A 9,776-nucleotide genomic window follows, 5' to 3' on the forward strand; every position below is an offset into this window, starting at 1 on the left:
CTTAATATCAGTGATTTTTTTCTATGAATCTAAGCTTCGGATTTTTATAAACAGCCTGAATTTTCTCCTGAAAAGAGATGTTGTGAGAGTCGGTGAAAATGTACACATGAGATTTTAATTGTTTTTCTATAACCAAAGCCATATCCAATTTTTGCTGAATCACCAACCATGTTATGCTTTGCTTGTTACTCTCACTGAAATGTGTTTATGTATCTTACCAAAATAGAAACAGTCGCTGTAATCAGTTCTCTTGGAAAGGAAGGAAACATTGGCCCTTCCTTCACAAGAGGATGTTCCTTCATGGGAAACAAGTACTAGCAGTAAGTTCTGACCAAAATACAAGAGGATAAATTCATTTTGAGAACCAGACTTCTGTACCAGAACAGGTTTCAACAACATCAGAAGTTTTAATGAATGCATTTTGATAATACATGAGATATAATGTAACAATTCACAGAGGAACAGTGTATCTTAAACATACTTAAAGCTGTGTTATTTAGATTATGAACAATAAGGGATTTGTTAATTGGTTAACATTTCTACCTGTACAAAATTTAGGAAAATGTTAATTTACCTACATAAAAATGCAAGACCGTACCTTCTTATTTGGAATATACTGGTATTTAAGTGGAACAATACTCAGCACTTTTAGTTGCTTAGTTTGGGATTAGTTCCGCTTTCTCGTCTTTGCTGATCTTGTTTTTCACAAGCTCTTTACCATGTGTGTTTTTATTTTACAGCATTAGCTCATCTCTAAGCAAAATGTGGTTTCTTCCTCTCTTTGACATCTTTTCCAGCTTCTTCTCAAGTGTACTTTCACCTTCACTGTCCAAAGAAACATTTCCCAGTGATTTAAAAAATGATATTAATTTTCTAGAACATGGTAAGAAATGTTACATAATCTAATCTTAGAACATTTTACAGATAAAGTAAGAAAGTAGCAAATTTACTTAAATTGTTCCTCATCATTTGGATGTAAAATCTACAGTCACTAGCACATAAGTGAAGTTCAAAAGGAGTTACGTTGTGGGAATGCAAGAAATTTAGGAATATTTCAGGAACAAAACATTGAGAATAAATTCAGGGATAGAACTAATTCAGAAATAGAATACTTAGAATAAAGAATGCTGATAAATCCTAGGTTGAAATGAAGCATGTATGGATCATCAGGAAAAAGCTGAAAGAGAGAAACCAAGAAAAACTGGTAACAGACCTAGAAAGAGAAGTTACAAAACAATATTGTAGAAATCAAGGGGGAAAAAAAAAAAGAATGATCACTGGCAGTGGTGTTACAGACAAATCAAGAAGGTGAGAACAGGAAAAACATTTGTCAATCATAAAATTACTAGTAATCCTACATAGTGCATTTTGTAAGGAGTTGTGAATATAAATCGAAAATTTGCTGAAAGATTAGGAAGTTAAAAAGAGCAAATAGAGATAAAATTTGGGTGTCAAATGGAAAAAGGGGTACAAAGCAAAACTAAGAGGAAGAAGAACCATATGAGACTATTCTTTTAGTCTCTTGTGGCTTGATTTTCAAGTGGTAGGAGACAAGTATAGAATGAGAAGCCATTGATAACTGCATAGATTAAATTTTAAAAGGGGAAAAGTGGACTCTTTTGGAGTCGAGGAAGTGGTGGATGATGTGATTAATACTAGAAAGGTAGGAGAGAAATAATGAAATTTATTTTACCTACTACTAAAGGGATAGTCAAGTACTTAAAATGAAAAGTAAAATAAAAAGTTGCAAAAAATTCAAGGGCCAGGAGGAATGGTCACAGTTGGAAGCTTGCCACAAGCGGTGGTGGGGAGAGGGCAGCTGCGATAGAGAAAGGGATCACTATGACAACAATAGCTGGAAATGGCCACCCTGAACAAGAACTGAGTACTGAAAGTAGGTAAAAGGACAAACATGATAACCTTTCAGAACCTGTCAAGTGCTTACCATCCAGGCAGGCTTGGGGGAGGTGGGGTGAGAGGGAAACCGGGATATGTACACTAGTAAAGTGAAGGGTGACAGGAACATTGTATGACTGAAACTCAATTTTGAACAACTTTGTAATTGTGTATCTCACAGGGATTCAATTGTTTTACAAAAAAGTCTCCATTTGGCTATGAACATTACATAAAACTAAATAACATGAAACTAAAGCATTCCAAAGGGGAGGGTTGTGAAACTTTTATAATACTTGGAACCATCTCAGTGGAAAGGAAGGAAGGAAGGAAGGAAGGAAGGAATGAAGGAAGGAAGGAAGGAAGGAAGGAAGGAAGGAAGGAAGGAAGGAAGGAAGGAAGGAAGGAAGGAAGGAAGGAAGGAAGGAAGGAAGGAAGGAAGGAAGGAAGGAAGGGTAGGAATCAACATAAATTCATCCATCTTAACATCTCTTAGAAATCAAGGTTAGTAAGTTCCCTGTATACCATTCATTCTTAAAGTTGAACACTTTGCAATAAGAGAATTTTGAAGAAGGATGGTCAGACTTCCTGAATCAGAAGGTTACACTCTGAAACCAGCTGTATTTTGAGATATAGCCAGAGTTTCAAAATAGATGTGGTATTAAGTGTGTCACTAAGTTAATTTCTCTCTGTAACTTTACTGTTTCCTCCCTTCATCTATTACTCTTTCTTTTCAGTAGACATACATTCTTCAATTTTGTTTCAACCTCACCCTTTTTTCTCAAACTCTACCCAAATGGTGCCACTCATTAAAATTTCAGCTGAAAGCATATACATGTCATTAAAAATATTCAAACATCACATGATTAGCAAACCATTCATTTTTGTTTTATGTTTTCTCTGGTCAATGTGCCAGGTTATTAAGTCAGTCACAAGGCTCAGCAATTGTTTCTAAGAACTGCAAAGCAAAGTGTCCTGACAAAAATGCTGAACAACAGTGTAGAAGCACTTTAGTAGTTTGTCTGAGTTACCAAACAGAATTTGCAATTTTCAAGAAAAATATATTTAAAATTCTATATTCTAATATGCACACCACTATACATATGGTTTAAAATAATTTTAAATCAAGTTTTTCTTATTAATAAGATGGAATACTATGGTTTCCAGTGCTTCTCCTTGCACCTTCCACACCTGTTCACTTTTAAAATGACCAATGAAACCAAAGAATTCATGCATACTAATCTAGCAGCGGGTAGGGTGTTTGCCTTGCACTTGGTCAAACCAGATTCAATTCCTCCGCCCTTCTTAGAGAGCCCAGCAAGCTACCAAGAATATCTTTTCCACACGGCAGAGCCTGGCCAGTTACCCATGACATATTCAATATGCCAAAAGCAGTAACAAGTCTCACAATGGAGACATTACTGGTACCCGCTCAAGCAAATTGATGAGCAAAGGGATGACAGTGACAATGATACAGTGAATCTAGAAACAGGTCCTTCGTTTCTTTAGAAATAATAAAATAATAATTGAAAACTATATCCCTAGGGGCTGGAGAGATAGTACAGTGGATATGGGCATTTGTATTGGACATGCCAGCACACTATATGGTCCCATGAAGCTGTGAAAAGTGATTCCTAAGTGCAGAGCAAGGTGTAAGTCCTGAGCACTGCAGGGTGTGGTCCCAAAACATATTTTTTCCTTAAATATTTTATAGATACAGGTAGTTTGCTAATTCTACTCAAGTCTTGGTCATAATTAGTATTTTGTTATAATTTTATTTTAATTTTAAAATATAATTTTAAACTATAAATGAATTATTTGGAAACAATATTAAAAGATCAAAATTTGGAGCCATGGATTCATTCTAAGGAGGAATATTATATATATGTGGTTAAACAGGGCTCAATTAGCCTAGAGTTGAGAGAGAAGGTGGTAAGGTTCAAGACCTAGAGTTCTTTCTTTGTTAAGCTCCAAAGGGAGTGAACTGGGAGAGGTGTCCAGAGATGATTTCTAGTAATGAAGAAAAGTCTCAAGAAGAAGCCTCTCCTTCCTCACCCAACACAAAAAGTTGAAAGGGATTTCTCAGACCATCCAGAAATTGAACCACCTATAGCACAGTGGGTAGGGCATTTGCCTTGCACTCGGCCGGTCCAGGTTCGATTCTTCCATCCCTCTCGGAGAGCCCAGCAAGCTACCAAGAGTATCCCTTCTGCACAGTAGAGCCTGACAAGCTCCCCATGGCGTATTCGATATGCCTAAAACAGTAACAACAAGCTTCACAATGGAAATGTTCTTGGTGCCCGCACAAGCAAATCTATGAACAACGGGATGACAGTGCTATGGTGCTAAGGAAAATATGAATGAAAATCAGCATAGAATAGCCACAATGACTGGTATAAATGTTAAACAGTAGCCAGCCTGGTCAAAGCAAATGAGGAGGAAAAGCCAACCTAGAAGTTGGATTGGACTGAAGCACAGGATAAAATCATTTCTTTCAAAGGATGGTAAGAACTCAAATTGGAAGGTTCGCCTGCCATCTTCTGGTTCCTCTAAAGGAAAGATAGAATGAATAGATAAGATTAATTTGCATTTCAGTAGTTATAAAGTACTTTGATTTGTAGTTCCTTAAGCTTCTTAAATGTTTGGTTATGCTAATAACAAAGAAGATGACTTACTTCACAAATGTATACATCAGCCCAGCCAATTATTACAAACCTCAGTGGAGTCCAAACCAATGATGCTTTACTGATGTGCCTCACGCTGCTAATTTAGCACTTGAAGCTAAATAAGCAAAAACCTATTATCTTTCATATGGCTGATCAGTTTTGGATTAAATATTTTACACACACACACAAAGCCTCATGTTAAAACAAAAAAGAAACTTCATAAATAGACTCTATAAAGCAAGATGACCTTTCCTAGCCAATTGGCAGGACGCTCTCTGTTGAAAAACATTCCAGCAGAGGAGAATTAGTCATCTGTTTGGAAGATCAGGCTGTATTGCTTGGGAAGCTGCGTTGTCTAGATATAGGAACCCCAATTCTGATTGGGATGGTTTCCAGTCAGGAATTACAATACAGTCTTTGAGATCTACAGACAAAAAGATTCCTTTCAGACATTCTGAATGAAACATTTTGGCTAACATTCCAAAGACAGCAAATTCAAAACATGGGCAAGGTCCTAACAAAACTTAATAATGGAGCAGAATACCTTGATGGTTATTTAAACTTAAATCTAAAATATTTCCCACAATTAATAACTTGTGCATGAGGACTCACAAGTAAATCTTGGAAGAGAGCAACACACTGCACAGATGTCTCCTCAACCCGCACCAGGTTCACTTCATCTGGATACCTCAGAAGGGGACAGATGAGTCCCTCCTCCTGACCCAACAGAACCCTGGCAGCCACAAATCTCCAGAACCCAATTGCTGCCATGCTCAAGGCCAACCTCCACAGGCTCAAAATGAGCCCCTCATGCATGAGAATGAATCCAAGTATTTGGGTTTTGTGAATGAAATTTCCAGGATCACTAGGAGTTGGGAACACCGCCCCCCCCATCTCCTTGTGCTTCTGAATCTATGGCAGTCATGCCCACAAACTGCCTCTGGGCGTCATATAAGCTCATTAATAGCCATGATCCAAAGACACAAAAGTAAATCTCGGAAGAGAGTAACATGCTGCAGATATGCTTCGGGAACCCAAAATCACCATCCAATTAAAAATTTAACTCCAAAAGAATAACATCACATGAAGCTGACACCAAAGGACAGTAGATACAAGGACCAGGAGGATTGCCCCATAGCTGGAAGACTGCTTCATGAACAGAGGGGAAAAGGCAGATGGAATAGAGAAGAGATCACTAAGAAAATGATGGCTGGACCCGGGGGCTGCACGCATGTGCAGCCTCTCTGCAGCTGCACAAGCGTGAATCCAGACCCAGCAAAACCTCTTTCGGCATGGGCAACTCCTCGCAGAATGTCTCCAGCCTGAGAACTAAGCCTCGGCCCCATGCCCGCCCAGGAGGGGAAAGGTATTTCTCTCTCTCACCTCTTTCTCACCGGGGATGAAGGGCTCAGTGGCCGCCATATTAAGACGACCACAGATTGGGTTTTCAAGCCTGCAATTATCTAATATCTGGAAGAAATCTCCCTGGACTTCTTGTTAAAGTACAGAAATTCAAAACCTTATTTGTCTTCACTGTAGGTCTGAATCTAGTGGGGTACTCCTAACAACAATAGTGAGGTTTGTGTTGAAATATTGAATGTAACCAAAGTAAACAGAATGTAAAATGAAACTTATCAGTTACAAGGTAGGGGGTGGAGGAGCGGGATGGGAGGTGTACTGTGTGGGTGTTTTTTTTTTTTTTTTTTGGTGGTGGTATATGGGCACTGGTGAAGGGATGGTTGTTTCAGCATTGTATAACTGAGACCTAAGCCCGAAAGCATTGTAATCTTCCACACGGTGATTTAATAAAATTTAAAAAAAAATGATGGCTGGAGGAATCAGTTGGGATGAGAGATGTATGTCGAAAGTAGATAATGGACCAAACATGATGACCTCTCAGTGACTGTGTTGCAAGCTACAATGTCCAAAAGTAGAGAGAGAGTATGGGGGATAATGTCTGCCATAAAGGCAGGGGGAGGATGGGAAAGGGGGGTGGTATACCAGGGATATTGGTGGTGGGGAATGTGCACTGGTGGAGGGATGGGTCTTTGATCATTGTGTGATTGTAACCCAAACATGAAAGCTTGTAACTATTTCACGGTAATTCAATAAAAATAAAAATAAAAAAATTTAACTCCAGCTCTACACCCTATTTAATATTTTAGTATTCAAGGAGCATGTGGCTGTTTTTGCAGCTGCACTACATCTCATACTTTATGCCATTGATATATCAAAAGTAGCACACCACATTTGATGGGGTTGTAATGTAGAAGGCAACGGATCTTTATATATATATGTATGTATATATATATATATATATATATATGAGCACACAGGCTCAACCTGTAACAACATGTTAGTAATCTTTTACGCAGGGGCTTAATAGCTCCAAGAATCAATTTTCACACACTTTCCTCTAAGGAAAACTTTTTGGATCATAAGGATACCTTTTTGGATCATTTTTAGTCAATTACTCATAACAGGCAATTTACAATACATTATTTAGCATCTGCCTTTGGGGCAGTCTTTGGTGGTGGTGGAAAAATTCAAAATAATGGTGATGGCAAGGTGTAATGGTGGTGGGATTGGTGTTGAAATATTGATTGTAATAAATTATCGTGAACAACTTTATAAAAATACAATTTAAAAAAATAATTTGTGTGTTAATAAAAACCTAAATTTATGTAAATAACTAAACTCTATGTCCTAAGGAAACCCTTTCAGCACATTGTGACTTTTTTGTTCTTAACGTTATTACTAAATGGACATTTATCACGCCCTCGGTCCAGATAAGATCCGAAGCTGCTGCTTGCGAGACAGACCCTCTGCTCCCAAAGACTATGATCCATGAGGTCTTCTAACCCATTTTGGCACCCAGAGTGGCTTTTTACAGAAATGCATCTAGACTGTGAACTGAACGAAAATATCAGAAATCCAAAACTGCACGGTCGCTGTTGAGGCCGCGCGAGCTCATAGAATCTTCATTCTCAGCAATGAAAAGAAATTATTTAAATGATGCCTTTTCAGCAGGCCTGATTGTTGGGGGAAAATTCCAAACAATAATAGTGAGTTCTCTATTGAAGTATTGAATGTATTAAAAGTATAGAGAATAATGGGGCTGGAGCAATAGCACAGCGGGGAGGGCGTTTGCCTTGCACGCGGCCGACCCGGGTTCGATTCCCAGCATCCCATATGGTCCCCTGAGCACCGCCAGGAGTAATTCCTGAGTGCAGAGCCAGGAGTAACCCCTGCGCATTGCCAGGTGTGACCCAAAAAGCAAAAAAAAAAAAAAAAAAAAGTATAGAGAATAAAATGAAGATCATTAGCTGCTTAGGTGGGGGCTAGGTGGGAGGGGGGTATATTGGGGTTCTTGGTGGTAGAACATGTGCACAGGTGAAGGGATGGGGTTTCAATCATTATATGACTGAGACTTATACCTGAAAGCTTTGTATTTTTTTTTCACGGTGGTTCAATATAATAAACTAAAATTTAAAAAAAAGAAATAACTTTTCTCCTCCCCAAAATCAAAATAATAAATAAATAAATAAATGGACATTCATTATCTAATGTAATACATCCCCAGATTCCCAAAATTTCATATGTTGAACACAAGGAAGAAATTTTCTCTACATTACACAGTGAATAAATGACAGCTTTTAATGTAACCTAAATATCTCTGACCATTACCTTGCCATAACAACATATAACTAACTTTTTAAAATCATGGTATCTAACTCTTTACATTTTTGTGTGTGTGTTTGAATCTCCAAACTCTACTGAATACATAGTACCCCCCTTCATTTCATGTACGCGGAAAGAAAACCAAGTGATTCGATAACTTTATCAGAATCACACAAAACAAATAAATATGGAGGCAACAATGATATCCAGTCCATTTATAATGTTAACCTTGTACTCATACCATCACCTTTTATTTTTCTACCTACTTCTCAATAAGATCAATTTGGGGTATTTTGCCTATTAGGTTCCGGAAGTGAAATAGTAACAAAGAGAATCCTCCCACTATACTCAAGGGCAAAGTAAAATCAGCAGGTTTCATTAGGTCAATAATCTGTGACCCACAGTATGTTTAGAGAAAGCATCCCCATTGACCACAAATCCTGTCCTAACTTCTATCACTTAGCGCCTTCAGGTCTGAGACCTCCTAACTCCACAAGGCTTGCATTAGCTGCATGCAGGCATTCTCTCCATGCAGACAGTTGTTTGTTTGTTTCATCAAAACATTAAAAGCACATTTCAATAACCCATTTGTTGCTTAAATCCCCTCTGGATATTTTTGCAAATTGGTCTGGAAATTTGAAATCTCCCAGAGTAGCTCTTTTGATGTTTCAACTGGTTTAATTGAAAAGTTTCTCCAATACATTAGAAAAATATTTTTTGTTTTGTTTTTTGTTTCATTTTACCCACATATAACCTTTAGGCCTGGTCTGGTTTTTCTTAATTTGACATTAAAATAGGCTGTATCCCCAGAGAACAAATGCAGACGAAACACACATAAAAGGTTTAGGAGCAGTTTCTGCAGCATTGCAGACAACATACGGCATCCAAATTGTATATGTACATTAGGTTTAGAAACTTTTCCCAACAGCAACACTTCAAATGCTGCAAGAGCAAGACTGCTCTTGCACTGTGTGGTTGTACTACCTGTGACCAATCACAGGAACTGAGCTCCCACTGAATTACGTCTGCTCAGACATTGCCATTCAGTTCAACATGCAGTTCATCTTTCTGAATCCTGATTCTATGATTTAATCCATTCATTTTCCTTTCTCAAGTTATTGATAAGAATGCTCCAGTGTTTTTAACAACTACCAATAAAGATACTGGCCAGGAAATTGCTGGAGCTAAAACAATCAAAGCATGCTACCCAGTAGGGAAAGAAATGCCCCCTATATTTTTTTACAATAATCACGTACAAAAACTTAGGTCCAAAAATACACAAGAAAGTGCACATTAAACAAGTGGCATATGATCATATGCAGTTAGAGCCCAGGATGTGACTCAGTGATAGAGCACATGTGTAGCTCTGAGTTTGAGTTCCAGCACCTTAAAAAGAAAAATAAAAAATTTCAAATGCTGTTAACTTTAACCTCTCTACTCAGGAATTTAGTTCAGGAATTGAACTGACCAACTCAGAAGATAGGAAAGTACTTAAGAAATACATGACTGAGAATCTAGATAATGATTGCAAAACTA

Source organism: Sorex araneus, chromosome X (genome assembly GCF_027595985.1).
Source record: "Sorex araneus isolate mSorAra2 chromosome X, mSorAra2.pri, whole genome shotgun sequence".
Taxonomy (NCBI): domain Eukaryota; kingdom Metazoa; phylum Chordata; class Mammalia; order Eulipotyphla; family Soricidae; genus Sorex; species Sorex araneus.